Genomic DNA, 17373 nt, shown 5'->3' with positions numbered 1-17373 from the left:
GGGATTTCCAAGGATATTGAGTCTCTTTTTTACGAAGAGATGTTCTGAATAATCACAGACTACATACCAAACACTGAGCAAAAGATTAATGCTTAGTCAGCTTTCAGATTAACCAGTAAACTGGAATCAGGTGTCACAATGTTGGTGACACTGTGCTTGAACCATGTCCCATAAGATTTAACAATATCCAAGTTAGACAACTCACTAACTGTGCAATAACACCAAAGGACATAAAATGCTGAAAAGAACATACCAATCAAAGGGGTAAGCTAGTTGAAGAAATTCAGTGAAGATGTGGGAGTAAGCCTTAAATCCCATTTTGCCCCAGAATTTCAGCATCTGCCTCTAGTCTGTGGAAGAGCTGTATTCACTTTACTGTTGTGATGATTTCACAAAATGATTACCTGTTGTGCAGACAGTACTTGTTTAAACAGCTGGAAGATAGGGAAGACATTCTCTGCTTCTTTATATATTACCAGCATAATCATGGCTGCAGCAAGACCCATGGGGCTTTTCTCTCCGAATAATTTTTCTGTATTAAGACTTATGATACTTATCAGATGTATTGAAATGATAACCATTAAAAGCTTGTTAATAGCTCACTAGAGTGATGTTCTGTAAGAATTTGGCAGAATTATTATTTATTAAAGTGATGCAAAATCCTTGATAATGCAATTTATAAAATAGTCAAATCCTTGTCTTTGAGTGGTGGGTGAAAAACAGTGCCAATAATTAAATTCGAAAGATGGCTATCGGAGAACTTAACAAGTTGGATAATTTGCAGCTCCTTGTTAAGTGAAACCCTTGATTAACATTTCCCAGTTAGCTGCCAAGAACATTTATAAGGTTCATTAGATGAGGCCATTCAGTGTAAGAATACACTGACAAGCAAACTGGAGAGAGTAGCATAGAATTTTTTTTTTCAATATTAATTTGCATAAAAAACAGGTGCTAGCAACAATGCAGTACCTTTCTGAAAAATTACAGCAGGTATGGAATAGTTACCCCCATCAATACATATGTGTGAACACACAGAGAGGAGATTATCTAGCTGTCTTTGTTGCTAAAAAATATCCAACCTTCAATAATAACTCACTGGAAAAAGATTATACCAGTGCTGTTATGGCCCCAGCAACATAAGGAAATAAGTAGTCTAACTTCTTGTGATTAGGTTTAGGAAGCTGATGTCCAACCTGATAATGCAATTTATGTGTTATGTCCAGAATTTATCTGTCAGTGGATACAATGTCAGTGTAACTGGTCTGGTTTTAAAATAAACGGCCATAAAAAGCAAAGGGGAAATGTCCATTACTTCACCTCTCCCATTACTACTTAATGTTATTAATTTCCCCTTTAACCAGATTTGCATTGATTTCATGATGAAAACCAATATTATATCCTTCCTCTACATTTAGTTAAGAGAAAAGGATAAAACTCTTCTTTTCTTGTATTTAAATTGCAGAAAAATCTTTGATTTACTTGCCCATAGATAAACTAAAGCATATTTCTGAATATCCTGTCAATTATACTTTGCCTCATTCACCAGTACCAAAGATTAAATTTTAATGAAACCATCTTCATTCATTACAACCAAAATGTTGTTTTAGTGGTTTTCTTTCAATTAAAAGTCATAAACTTTTTGCATTGTAGATGAATGTACAGTCATAGAGTGAATTGCTTATATGATAAATATTTTTACTCCAGAGCCTGTCTAATATGAGACACAAGAAAATAAGTTTTTATTCCAGAGCAAACCTAATGAAAAAAAGCAAAGAGAAGGTCTACTTTGTTATAGTTCCTCTTTTTTTTATGCACAGAACTAATTACTATAAAAATATTGATAGCATAAAATATCCTTTTGAGAGCTGCTTTATCATTCATTACTCTGTCTGTTGAAGGAGTTGAACCCAAACACAAGTTTTTTCACCACATCCCAAGGCTTTATCTATGGATTTTTTGAAAATCCAAATTGCAGGGGCTTGGTCTCATGAGATACCAACAGATGCTGAGCCAAACTGATCAGAATAACACCGTTGCTGTCATGTGATAAATTCTATTTAATTGGCCCAAATAAAAGAGCTAAATAGGAAGCCTGCACATTTTCTTGTAATCTTTTCTAGTTAAATTACATTAATCAAAAGCAAACCTTTATTTGAATTAAAAGGTTAAGCAAAAAATTAAGGAAGTTAGTAAGTGATTGCATAATGGTAATAAAAAATTGTTTTGTCTGAAAGCATGTAACTGTTTACAGCCTATGACAACATTTTGACACATCACATATGTGCAAGGAAAATAAGGCAGATTTAGGTTGAATTTAAGCCTCACAAAATAGCATGTGGCTTCTGGGGATCAAAAATTTGTGTTGTGACCAGACATGTGCTTCCTGTGCTCCACTAAAATTTGTGTCTGACCATGCAGTTTTTGGTATATTGTAGCGCCAATGTAAAAGTGAACAACTTCAGTGAGCTGACTGCTGAAGACTGGCTTCAAAGGGTCTATCAGGCAGAGGGGGTTCAACAAGCTGCTGCTCTCTCAATTGCCTGTTACAGACTCTCAGCTGGGTAACCAGAGTACCTGGGATTAGCACTGCTCGCAGTCTAGTGTGGATTCACATAATGGAAAAAGTTGTGAGCTACAGAAAACTCTCTGTCCTGGGTTTTAGTGTGGGATGTACACAAAGTATTTATTCTATCACCATTTTCATGAACTGTTAGAACCAGGTGGGGCAGTGCTCTAGTGTTGGGCTGTCTTCTGCTAATGGCCCATCAACACCTGGCCCATGACTCACAGGTAACTCCCTCCAGGAGTTTAATCTCTGTTTAATGGGCCATCAAGGACCCACTTCACACTCATCATCCCATTGGGAGATGCTCCACCCAGGGGGAGGAGCCAAGCATTCTCACCTGGATATAATCTGGGATTTGGGACAGGACAAGCAGCCCTTTCCTACTGGATTCCCAGAGGAGCAGAACTACCAGACCTTTCTACAGGATCACTGCTTCAGGAAGAGCACCTCACCTGGACTGCTTCCACCATCCTGCTCAGGTTGTATTCTGACTCTGTCAGTGGTCCTTTGTGTTAGTGCATTGATTTTATTTTTACCTTTTTACCTTTCTTCTTATTAAATTGTATCTCTGACTTGGAGCCTCTCACTCATTTTGCTTTCAAACCACAACACTCTCCCAGCACCCTAGACAAGCTTTCAGGTTCTACTGAGAAAGCCAATGCAAGACACTCTCCTCTCCAATAACAACTGCTACAAGGAGGCATGGTTTTCACAACAGCTGTACACAAAAATGTCAGATGAGGAAATGGGAAAATATTCTAAGTTATAAAATTTAAATATAAAAATCAGCATTTGAGGGAATAGAGTGACACATCATGTGAAAAATTTGGGTTTGCTAAGGACAGGAGAACTGAAGACAGTATCTCCAAGGGCATAATTAAGAGCTTGTGAACATGACTGAAAGTCTTGTAAAACACAGCTGGAGATCCAGTTTATGGATAATTGTCATCTCTATGGAGAACACATGAGGCAGCATGATTTACTTCATAACAGAGCTTTAGCAAGGGTTGTTTGGAGCAACTTCTCCCAACCCTACTGGAAAAAGGGAAAGACCTTGCTGTACTCAAAGCCATAAAGTACTGATAAACAGCTCTGCAATTATTTAGACAAGAGTTGAATCTTGACTGAAGACCCTGCACACCCTGGGGTAGAGTGAGAAAATATTTGCAGTATGGACCTATAAATCTTTCACATGTCTAAAGCTGATGGTTTGTGAGAAAGTCTGAAAGAGGCACTGCCTTGAAGCTGATAAAGTGCAGTGATAAAGGAGTCACTTCCTATTTATCTAGGAGCTAAACCTGAAAAATAATTATTTCACAGTCTTGAAAGAATCTGGTGTACTGTTCAATAAAATATGATGAAATTCAAAGAGTGAAAAAATTCTTTTTTCATTTAGCTGTAAGGGAGGAATCACTGGCATATCAAATATGACAAAACACAATGAATATATTTAGGAACTGACTGAAATCTGGGAAGATTATTATGGGGAAAAAAGTTAAAGAATTCAAATAATCTCTCTGGATGCTGGTAAAAAGTTGACTTGTTGACTTAGTGTTTAAATACTGCTTTTGCATATTTCATTTGTGGGGCTGAAATTACATTTTTAAGTATAGAAATAGAAACACATAAATATATAAATAGTTGTATAAAAGAACATAGTTTTCGAGAACGGTTTTATCAAGGCATCATTTTATTCAGTTAATATTTGATTTTAATTTAAAACAAAATTCCAATATAAAAATATAAGATTCTCTGAGGAATTAATATTTTATTTAAAGCAACTTAATTAAAAAATAAGATCTTCAATACAATATGTATTATCAAGATGTGCTAATTGAGCAATGCATTATAGTTAGCTAAGTATGCTGAATCATATCCTAACATCTAATTATCTTCAATGTATTCAGGTAGCTTGATTCTACTGCTGACATTTTATGTCCTTGATAAGTTTGGTGAGATTTTATGTCCTTTCTAAGTTTGGCAGGGTTTCTAAAGTGAAAGCATACAGGCAATTTCATTTAGTTTCACTTTTTTATTCATTGGAAATTAGTTTGGAAAAATTACTTAAAGAATAGTGTATCTTTTCCTGATACAGGAAAAGTTATTAGATCTCAGAACTAATATGTGTTGCATTTTCTCATCTATATCTGCATTTCTTCTCCACAGCCTTGGGGTTTTTCTAAAGCAAAAAACTTTTGGGAACCAACTTTGACAGACTGTTGCACATCCTATAACCTTTTTGTAGTCTCTGTCCATACAGAATGAAAGACTGGAACTTGTATTCACTTGCACAATTGTAAAATTAGTATTTCAAAGTTAAAAACACCAAGGCAGTTGATATTATAAAATATAATCTAATTTTCCCCTTCAATTAATAGCAGATATTTTTGAACTGGTTCATATAGCTTTCAGGCTATAGAGTAAATAGATCATTCTGTCTTTATGAACTTTTATGTAGAGTCAGTTTTACCTTTAGATGTGAAAATGAAGATATGAACAGTGTTCAGTGAGACTACTAGCAGAATGAAGAATGCTAATGAGGATAGGGAAATTAAACCATTGACATGAACAGAAAATCTTATTCATGGTCAGAAAACCACTTTGATTTTTCATGTCATTAAACTGTGCTTGAAATAAACTTGCTGGCCAGTAGAAACAGCAGGTAAAATCTCCTCATTAAAGAGTTGCTTATTTGCATCAGTTGCACTGAGGATGTTCTAAGGGGCTTTCTGTTTTGTGAGTCAAACTTGAAACATGGCACAATGGTATAAGCATCTATTTGAAAGACAGTCACGTATTGTTTATTGTGAACTGATATTAACTACAAAATCAAGCTGAAAATCGTTATATTGATGCCTTACTAGAAAATGAAGGGTTTGGTTTTCACTATTAATTAGGAGACACCTAAAAGTACTGAGTTTGTGCTTCATTATCCTGCTGTAAGAAAGTATTTACGTTTGAATTTCACTATCCAGAAAACAGAACTAAATGCCTGTCTTCCCCATGCTGTATGAGAACTGTAACAGAAGGAGAAAAGACAGGCAGGCAGCATTCCTCTGAGGATTCTGGCTTTTGTACATAAGATAGGTACCTTGATGCTCAGCATTTGAGACCAGTGTCTCAATATGGGAAAATCTGAAGTGGCAAAAAATAGCTTTACCATGGGGAGGTTAATGCCTGAAAATTTCGAGACTCAGTTTTGAATTAGAGTAACCAAGATCCAAGTTAAATGGCCTTTAAAATCATTTAAGAAAACAGAAAATAGAAAATACCCCCAAATGGTGCAGAATTAATGATTCTGGAAATGCTATTACACATGAGTAATTTGTTGTCTTTAGAGAACAACAGAATTATGCTTGTGTACAGATGCTTTATACCTATGACTTTATGTATTCTTATGATTTTAAGTAATCTTTAGATGAAGGTTCAACATGGAAAAGGAAAAATAACACATTTTCACCGATGAGCTAACACATTCTTGGCTCAAAATGTTGTGTCAGATCAGATTTCACATTTCAGATAGATCACATGGAACAGTTACTTTTATCAAAAATTCTATTTATTTCCTTAAAATGTTTTATTCTATTACCTTATTGACTATAAATGCTTTAAGATTTACTTATGTAATCATTGCTTTTTGGCACTCAGGAAGAAAAGGATTTGCATTTATCATGTAATACTTGTGGTTTTGTGTTACCAAGGCCATAGAATAAAATCACCAATTGCTCTGAGTTTAGGACTTCATCCTTCAGTAGTGATACAGCTACCACCATAACAACATCATAACACAACCTGTAATAAACCTTCACAGTAAAGACACAGGTATTTCATTGGCTTGGTTTAGAATATTCTTGTATGTCTTTGCTGACTGGCCACTGGTAGTTGAGCTTCTCAAATTTCCATCTTTTTAGCCAGTTTTATTTTTCCCAACTCCAACACAGTGTTCGTGTTTTAAGAAAACCTGAAAAAAAAATTCTTTATTACATGTGTTTGTCATTAATCTGTCAGATTAGGCCTCTTTATATGTACAGCTTAGCTTGAATTAACTCCACCTATTTATATATCAATTCCTTATATATTTTAAATTTCATGTGTGATGATGTTTAGCATCCAGAATACTGTCTTCTAAATGGATTGTGCACATTGGCATACTATGAATTACACATAGCAGAAATGCAATTTCTTCATCTTTTCTGGCAGGAAGGTTTTTGCATGCTTTTTTTCCCCACTTCCTAGTGCACTTCTCTCTGGTCAGATGTTCTGTGGGAAGGTACTTTTTGGTTGTTACGCCAGCCAGATGTGATGTCAGTAAATTATGGAACTGCAGCAAATTTACATATGAAGAGGAAAGACACAGCGTGTCTTCTTCCTGACAAATTTTCTCCTGCAAAACAAGAAGGTACGTATGTAATCTTGAAGTTGTACCAGATGATGCAGAAAAAATTTTTGGGAAAGGGAGAAAGCAAAAAAAAAAGATTCTTTTAAATAGCCAACCCCTAGCTTTTCAATCCTTTGTGATTGAAAAAAATATTGTATGGCCTACAAAAGAAATTATGCTTATCTTCCAGTAAGTATGCATTTTTTTGTGATGGTAAGGAATGAAATGAGTTAATTGTGAATTAAAAGATCCTTTAGCTCAGGTATATTGTAGCTTGTTTTTATCAATATCCATGTTAGCTGTTCCATGATGAATCTGTCAGTATGGCACCTGCCTTTTCTTAATGTAAATCCTTATCTGGGGTTTATCACATTCACAGTGGTTGATATTTTACAAAGGCATCCCCTGGAGCTAAACATATCTCTAAAAATCATGAAAACTTTGCCAGCTGTTTTTTTCCCAACCACGTCGGAAGGAAAAAAACACAAAGTAAAAGTTTTCTACATAGTTTAGCTAATTTTAAAATAGCAATGTGATTCTTTTCTAAACTCATGTGAACTTAAATGGCTATGTGCATTATGGATGCTGATTGTTTGATGAAAACACACGTTCCAATGTCAAAGTTCCTGTAATAAGTCATATTCAGACTTCCTGGAATTCAATTGTTTTCATTCGATTTTAATTGTAACCATTTTTTACTGTCTCTTCATATGTGCATTTTTTATTTTTCTTCAAGCTAATTTCCATTATGTTCACTTCCACTCTTATTGGGGTGTTTATGGAGCGGTTGTAATTTCAATCGAATAACTGTAATTTGAATAACTAAAATATTGTGCATTAATTTCCCTGTCTTATGTAGTAAAATAGGAGGCTTAGCTTGAATCGCATATACTCTGACTTGAACTAATTTAAAGGCATCACCATTGTCCCAGAGTGACCCCTGTCTTGTTCTTGGGTGAGAAAAGAGAGAGAGACAGGCAGTGCTACTAAATGCAGAAACACTATTCCCAATGCAGCCCAGGACATTTACTCCAAACAAGCTGTGAGAACAGGCTGAACGCCACAGGCAGTGGTCATCTGCACAGAATTTGCAACAGCGAGCTTTTCTGAGAGTGTACAACCACAACACTGAGCAGGCAAAAGAATAAACTTTATTATGGAGAGCATACCTTTATCTTTTTAGGAGTGATTTGCTCATCTGACTCTCAGCATTAACAGTATTACATGCAAGATTATACTAAAGAGAGTCAATATTATTTCTAGTTAAAGAAAGGCACAGTGATGGCCACTAAATCATGCCTTTTCTCTGGTCTTTATATAAAATATGTTTTCTGTGTTGGAAGGCTTGCACTCCATTAACATTTAGAAAACTGACTTTACAGAGCCAGCCAGTTCAATGAATATCAGAAAATGTGTGTAAAGGCTCATGTCTGTATGTTTTGTCTCCATATTTGTGTATATAATTTGATGGTGCCTTCTGCCAGGCAGGATTAGAAGTGACTGGCAGCCACACTGGCTCATTGCAACTGGAGAGCAGAGCAAAATGACTTTCTGCCCTCCTTCACATCAGCACAAATATTCTTGCAAAATTGGTAAGAGGACAGCCACCTGTATTTATGGCCCATCCCAATGACCATCCATTCATGGATTTTTAAGCTGGTAGGCAGCCAATATCCATCCTTTTTATTTCTGGACTGGAAACCTATCTAAATCAGCTAGCTGTGAATCAAATCTCTGATCTCAACCTCTAAATGTACTTGTCTCACCAGAACAAATCCAGCTGCTGAGACTTTCTCTGTACCAATCCAGTCAGTTACACAGATGCCTTAAAAGATGCAGATGCAAGACTTTTACTATAGGAGATGTAGCAGTTTCATTTCTTGAAGTGTGATTGAAATACCAAAAGGTACAAAGCCTCAGGAAAGGCTTTACCAGGTGTATGGATATCAGGGAAGGTGACAAGAAGTGACATTATCTGTCCTCAGACTCAGCATCTTGGGCTATTTCAAATCTGCACCACTTAGCCTAAACCTGAACTGAAATGCAAGTGCTTTTTGCAGAGACAGATTTTGGAGGATAGTTTGTCATATGCTGATATGCAAGATATACCAAATATTTCAAGGAGATAATTCTTAAGATTAAGTATCACCATTCTCATAGAAGAAGAAATATTCATCTGTTATATTCATTGTGTTGTCTTTTTTTCAGTTTAAATACCTGGGAGAGCATTCATGGAAATGGAGTGTAGTTGTTAATGACCATGTGAGATTCTTAAGTAGTTCAGCTGCATTATTAACATATAACAAGCAACAAAAGCCATTCATTGTTGCTCATAATCTTGTGATAAAGCATTTAAGATTACTGTTAATGATTAGCTCTATAAGATTCATATACTAACATTGATCATTCTCTTGCAATTCATATAAATCAGAGGTAAATGATGATTTAGCAGTCTGTGTCTAGTGAAAGCCCAGGAGGTTATTTTTAGGGTGGTGTTTTGTCCCCATTTACTTTATAGATCTCACCTCTGTAGTTTCAAGATTGTAATTAGATGTTATCTGAATTAGTCTGGCCTTGTACTGAAAATGTGATAAATATTCTCATTAGGAAATTCAACATTAATGAAGTTAGCATTTTGTTATTGCTTTTAAGAAAGCCAAAACCTGTGAAAATTTGTAATAAGAGCTGTTATTGCTCTCTACTTTCCATGCTTCTGCCACTCACCTGTTATCAGAGGCAGATTATCTTATACTTTCTACATGTAGTTATAATGAAATTACCAATAATTTAGGCCTCTTAGTAATAATATTCTGTCTTAACACAGTACTAGCATTTCATAAATAAGTTAAGCTGTCTCCTCTATGAAGATATCTCTAGTTTTAGTCTGGAGTCTGCATGTGAGAAAGAAGTATTACTCCTGTTACCTCCACCCTTCCTAGTGTGACATTTGAATAGATGGAGGCCTTTAGGATTGCCTTTCTCTTTCAAAGGTTTTATCCATTTTTCAGTTAGCTTTAATTTTAACTCTATGGTCTTATGGCTATCCTTCAGTAAAACTTCAGTCCTTTTATCCTTCTAGTTTGTTGGGGAGCACATTACCTTATCTTTCTCTTTGTCAGCCCAGCTTCCTGCATCTTCCCCATTGTGCTTTCCCATAAGCTTCACTTAATCCCTTTGATGACACCAAGCCCTTTTTTCCTTCGCCATTATACCTCTTCCTTGCATTTCTATTGATGACATTGACTATTTCGCTATCTGACACATTTAGAAAGCTGTATTCACACACTCTGAGAAATGCTTTGTGATGGTTGTGGTGCAGCTGCTTCTTTTTCCTTTAGCTGTCTCCAAAATCCTGAGAGGACTTTGCCCTCAGAATATGTTCATTATTTTATGCATTTTCCCTGGAGAAAGTAACCTCAACTCAGTGCACCTGAGACAGCAAGCTTACAAAGCCCTCTGTCACTCCACAGAACCATGAGGGATGGTACAGCTGGTTTTGTATGGGCTAATAAGACTGCTCTGGGAAAGCACCCATGGAACTGTTTCTGGCATAAGATAAGGCATAAATTGGCAGAGAGGCAATAATGTCAGATAAAATGTTAGTGCAATAGCTGTTCAGATTTGTGACTCTTTTTGTACCTGATCAAAGGGACAAAACTTTTTCCCTCCAGTATAATCTTGTTTCTGCCAAAATTATTAATAAAACACATGGAGTTCAATGAGGGAACAATTCATGTGGGGTTTTTTTTTCCCTTTTTTTCTTTTTTCCCCTCAATCATCCTTATTTCTAGTACAGTATTGTTTAATACTTCAGCTGAATTCAAAGGCTAGAGGCCACATAAGTTCTTCAGAACAATATTAGTTTTAACAGACTGCACTCGACTGGGTGTTTGCAGACCAAATAATGGCTTGTATAACAGTGTGTTAAGAGCAATAAAAGCATTGCCTTCATTTTGCTTCATCTGCATTTTCACTAAAGCTCGTCATGGCATGTGCTATCAAGAAAGATGCATATTAAAATTTTAGGAAGTAGTTAAGTTTTTGCCTTTATAGATACAGAGCTATAGATAGGTAGATAGGAAGATAGATAATAGTTGAAACTTTAATCTTATAATTTGAAATAGGTAGTTGTTGTGATTTCATTTTGCACCATCAGCTGGAGCCTGTTTACAGATGGAAGTCATCAGAGGTGAGCTGCAGGTGAGGTGCATCCCCCAATTGCACTCCACAAACAACATACATGCTGAAATCAAAGCTCAAGCAGTCTAATGGTAAGTGGGCTGGTTTATGCAATTCAGTTGAAGCATTATATGGTTTTTTATTTCTGTTGCTCCCTAGTGCTATGCTAGATTTCTCTGTTCTCTGTGTATCACACAGTGTGTAATACTTTCCATTGCAGAGCCTGTCAGATTTTGACAAAGTCTGTGTCAAGCTCAGTGTAGTTCATGTGACAGTAAACAGAATTCCTAGCTTTGATCAAAGACTCAGTGGGTTATGATAGTCAACAGCTTGGGAAAATAGAGGGGAAATCCTGCCTCAAGGGAAAAAACTCCAGCACCTCACTTAAAAAGAAATAGCATACTTGAATCTTCTCCTGGATGGGGATAGAGCTTCATTTTTTTTTTTTTTCCTAAGTGAATAAAGTGACAGTCTCTATGATGGCAGAGTTTGGTTGGGCTTTGTAGAATCTGCATTTTGTGATGGGAGAGTGGACTTACTGCTGAGGGAAACCTTTGCTCACAGTTGATGGATGATTAATGTGGAGAGTTTCAGCCATGGCATCCAGCCCAAGGAGCCTGTTAATAAAGAGGGTTCTCATGATTTTTTTGGAGAGGGGCTAGGTATAAAAAAAAAAGGAAGACAGTAGCTAGTACTGAGGCATCAACAGAAATGAAAGGACATAGGAGGGTCATAAATGCTGATTTGTACAACATGCTGAAAGTGTGCTATCCTTAAACTAGATGATCTTTTAGGTCCTGTCCAACCCAAACCATCCTATGATTGTCTGAAAAAGTCTACTAGTGACCAATAGAGTAGAAAAATAACCTTACAATACTGAAGGATGTGGAAAGTAAGTACAGAAATAGAATGTAGACTTGTAAGGAAGGAGAGAATGGCAGGTGATCCCACGGGGTAGAATAGATGCAAAAAAGAAAAAAATATGGAGAAAAATAAAGCTGATCAATACAGAGAAATGATGTTGTTATTCTTTCAGTCCATGTGGCCTTAGACTGGCTGATGCTGATTGTAGTACCTTTCTGCAGCTGTCTTCCTGAGTTGTAGCAGCTGCTAACAGAGCTTGAATATAATTTCTCCCATTTTCTCATCTTCTTTAGAGAAGTCTAGACTTCATTAGCAATCATAAGAAAGAAGAGTATTAGAGGTGCCTGGGAATGATATCTAGAATGAAACAGGCAGGTGTTAAGCAGAAATGATTGACAGTAAATCAAATGTAAGAAATTAATTGCCAGGAACAGATAGAAATGGGGAACTGGGGAATGAAAATTATATGGATGTGAGACGGAAACATATTTGCATGATATTTCAGGTGCTATAAGAATAGACAGCAAAATCAGGCTAAGGAAGATCTTAATAACAACATTGTTGAAGCATATTTTTTAAAATAACAGAAGAAATTAAAATATGTAAGACAAGTCAGAGTGCTTTGTAGAGTATTTGCTGGGATAAACACATAAAATATGAGATTTGGACTGCATATGGATGGTGAGTTCAGTTACAGAAATACTTCTCCTGAATAAAGATAAGCACAAATTATGTGAAAAATTTAGAAGTGAAAGGAAAATGTCAGGAAAAATATCAGGAAAAGTAACAATATCCATAAATAGTATAATGACTTTAATAAAATTTAATTAATCCTTTTCTCATTTGTGAAAAAACAACTGATGAGATAGAATTTTACTGAATCAATTATTTTCTTAATATATGGTTGTACCATTAATTTTATAGAATTATAAATAACAAATCAATGTATGTGTGTTGCAGTGGAAAAAGAAGATTGAATATTTAAAGCTGTCTTCTCAGAATTTGCTTAAAATTTTATTCAAATAAGCCATCCTTAATAATTGCATAGCTGATCATTGAAAATGTTCATCATTCCAACATGGCTCAGGACTTAGAGTAGATTCAGAGGCACTTTGTCACACACAGGTGTTGGAACACGAGTTATTAATTCTGTAACCCCATTGCTGATGTCACTCAGTGACATCATGGGGCTTCAGAATGAGTGAGGGGCCACCTAAAATCAGCAAAATTTAGCTTTTTTAGGGCGCTTCACCTTGTCAGTAGCAACAGCTAATGACAGTCTGACTTTAAATTGCTGCTTTCTAGGGTGGAATTATGACTTCAAGACTGTAGTGTGGTTTTCCTAAAACTCTGCTGATTTAGGGAGGCAAGAGTAACCTTTCCTTTAGAAACTGAAACAGAAGAGAAATAGGCAAACCACCTTGGCTCCTCAGTGAAGTATTTACTGCTATGAGTTGACTTATTAATTGCTCTTACAGAAAAATTCCAACCGCATTGCTCTTCTCCAGAGTTCTACTCTTTATTCTGAAACTGCCCTAAGAGAGGGACTAGTAGTGTCCCTATTCCTCTTTTAAAATTCTGTCATTACAAAGAAATAAATGGTGAGATTTACGAGGTCAGAAATTGAATAACAATCAACATGATTCTATAGCCAAGCAGCTAAAGAGAATCCTATTCCAGTCTAATTCCACTTTTGCAGCTTTTCCAACAAGACTTGATTACATCTGTATTTGTTTCCCACACTAAAAAAAAAAAAAAAAAAAAAAAGCCCCTATTTAAGAAAATTGTAATTTTCTTAATCCAGTGGAAATGACTATAATTCTGTGTTTCTTCGCAGTTGTAGCCCATGGTGTAAATCTGTGCTATGAACTTGGCCAATCTGTTGCAGATATGACAGATGGACTTTGCTGGCTTTGGACTCAACTCTGGCTCTGCCCCAAGCAAGGAACTGCTGCTTTGCTCCCCCAGACAAAGGCTGCATCAAGAAAGGTTAAGAATTCACAGCCTGTGTTCTTCACTGTGCTTCACTCCAAAGTAAGTGCTTGTCACCAAACCAATATCTTTGTGGCTATTTTCACCTCCTACATATGGGCCACAGTTAAGGACTCCTCTGTCACTCTGCTTCTTCTGCTGTGCTGCATGTTTGGGAGTTTGGCAGAGGAAAGAAAAGACGAGTGAAAATGTCACTTTCCATATAATTTGAATTCTCATGGCTAGATGAAACTAGATTTTAATCAATTTTTTGATGATGTTTGAATAATTCAGTATGAAGGGCATTTCATTAACTGCAAATAAAATAATAAGATTTTTAAGGTTTCAGAGGATTTCAGTTTGTCAGTTCTTAAGGAATACTTCAGTCATATTGAATAAGACATAGAGGACTGTCTGCTATTAAACCCAGAAACTTGACATAAATTTTTTCTGATATTGGCACAGATTATTTGTTTTCCTTGTGCAAGCAAGGAGTTCTTGTTGTCTAGGAAGAATATCAGTGGAAATTTTCCTTTCTAAAACACAATGCCATCTTTTTCTGGTGTTAATCACCTGATCTAATGATTGAACTTCACTGAGACGTCCTGGAGAACTTTGGCTTTATGTCCTTGTATTTCAGTAAGAAAATTCTCTCCTCTCAACAGCCCCAGGCCCCATCCCCCAACTTGTCTTCAAAGATTTCCACAGAGATAGGAAATTCAGAATTTCTCCTTAAATCAGAAAAAACCAGAAAAGTGCATCTTGGCATTTTACAGCCAAGCCACAGTCACTGTTCACAGTCCAAGACACCAGGGAGTCATGCAAATGCAGATATTTTGGCATTGATCCTGTGCCAATGTGCCCTCCTTCTCAGTAGGCTTTTGGTCTTCTCTTGGGATACTAAAGAGAACTTGCATCTGTTCAGATCATGGCTACATCAAGTTCCCGCCCACCACCAAAATGCTAATATATAATATTAGTAAAAAATACCCCAGAGCCTTGGAGGACTAAAAGTAGAAGGAAGTGTCTTTTTTTCCAAAGCAAAGGAATGCCACTTCTCCAAGAACAGCAGTAAGTTTACACCCTGGATTCTAATCTAGAGAGTAGATTTATCTCCAGCATACTCCTCAGCACAGGGCACCAGTGACAGTCAGGGCACCTGGCAAGATGTCATAGGGAAGATTCATGACTGCCTGCAGTTTCTTACCCTGGTTTTTTTGAACATCTGCTATGACCACTGCTGAAAACAGCATCTTTCATTAGACAGACCTTTTCTCTGACCTAGCATGTCAACTATGTTACAGTTGTAAGTAATTAAGACAATTCATATACCCCTTGGTATACTTTCAAACCCCCAAGTTCCCTGATGATGCTCATTTTTTCTGCTTGAATGAATTTACATGACAAAGACATACATTTCTCCAGAAATATTTTTACTCTTGGGCAGTTTTCAGAATTTTTAAGAAAGGACCTTCAAAGCCTAGGGCTCATAATTTTGAAGTATCACAATTAAAAGTCAATGCTCTTTTCTGTTCTTTCTTGACATGGGAAATTAACTAGGGGAGTCTGGGGAGTGGGAGGCAAAACAGAGAACTTTTACAGTGTGTCAATAGAAGACAGAGCATGGCTAGATTTGCACTGGGAGGGAAATACATGCAATATAGAATTTGTATTTTCAATGCAGTAAATAACTTTTGCCCTTAGAATAGAAGAGTGGCTGTAAGATGTCCATAGCTGAAATGCAACATTGGATCCCACAGTAAAAAAACATAATTAATTAATATTGGCTTTATAACTACACAACTCTCAACTCTAGATGCATTACTACACCTGAAAAGCACTCAGTTTAATCTTATACCTACATGTGAAGAATTGATTACTTAAGAAAGACAAATAAATCTTTCTTTTCATCCATCAGTATTGTCTCAAACAGTTGTCAAGTACTGTCTCTTTATATTTTTAACCAAATACAAAATAAAACAAAATAAAGCTAATTAGTTTATGCCAAAAGCAAGTTTTTTATACCTGAAAACAGGTGTAATACACCTGTTGCCCAAAAAAAGAAATGGAGCTTTTACTCCAAAGAGGAGACAAACTTGAAAATGTATTTGAAGTTACAAATGACACACTGACAAATCAATGTTTTGCTTTGTTAAATGGTTAGTTTCTGAAATTCTATAGCTCTTCTGGTGTTTCTCTGTAATTTTATATTCCTACTTGATACCATTTTGGAAGGTAATTAAATACATCTTTAATGAGGCAAGCTATGTAAACCCATGCATGACATAAGGAGACACACTTTGCAATAGAAGATTGAGACTGAGTGAAATGTTCCTGTACATTATACCTGGCAGATGCATTTTAGTCTTTGAATTTCAGGCATAGGCTTATACTTTAGCAAGCCCTAGGTTGTTGGCCCTTGTAGTTATGTCTCTGTTCACAAATGGTAACTTATTTTCTTAGCATGATACTCTGCTTTTCTTACAGCCCTTTTGAGATTGTCACACCCCATTGGCAAGTGAATATAGCCCTGGGTCATAGATTGTCACAACTCATGCAATATCACATTCACTGGCAAGCTCTCATAATCACTAGATTGAAGAGCAGCTTACTTCTTCATTCAGTTTATTATGATAATCTCAAATATAAAGATGGGGGAATAAATGATGGCCAAGTTAATATACTTTGCCTCAGACTTGTTCATTTAAACGGAATTTAAAAAAACCTGCTCAGTGTGAAATTATTTTTCTTCCCTTGTTTCCAGCAGCAGTTTTTACCTTTCCTATATGAATGCAGTAAGACAAGTCTGAAATGTCTGTGTATATCTATAAATGTGCTTGCGAGTGCATAGTTGGAAATATGGTGAGTAGGTTTTTCGTTCTTTGAGTTTCTATTCTTGTTTTTTTTTCTTTTGAAAACTCCTTGATAATTCTAATATGCATGGTATATTGCAGAAAAATCAATTTTCTTCTGCTTTCTGAACTGTTACATTTATGTAAATAATAGCTCCATTCTCTGTCAAAGGATCAAAGGTTTCAGTTGTATCAGGAACTGTATTTTATATATCCATTGGAAGTAGTGAGATATAATAGCTCTTATGCTAATGGTAGTAGCTAAGTGAATAATAGGTTTCTTTTTTGCTTCACCTCCAGTTCAACTTAAAATACTGAAGAGTATACTAGAAATTAGGATCAGAATATACTAGAAACAATCTACACAAATGAAAGATGGAAAATGTTTTTTAGGACTTCTTAAAACTGACTTATTTCCATTTATTTCCAAATTTCAATGTCATAAACCTAAAAATTAAAGGAAAATTTTAAACAGTAAGATCCTTAATAATACGTGCTGAAATAATTCACCTGGCAACATTATTGCTCAGTCTCTGATGCCACATTTGTTTTTTCCTTATGGG

This window comes from Zosterops lateralis (assembly GCF_965231275.1).
Source record: "Zosterops lateralis genome assembly, chromosome: 5".
Lineage (NCBI taxonomy): Eukaryota > Metazoa > Chordata > Aves > Passeriformes > Zosteropidae > Zosterops > Zosterops lateralis.
The sequence above is the reverse complement of the archived record's forward strand: the minus strand, read 5'-3'. Positions refer to the sequence as shown.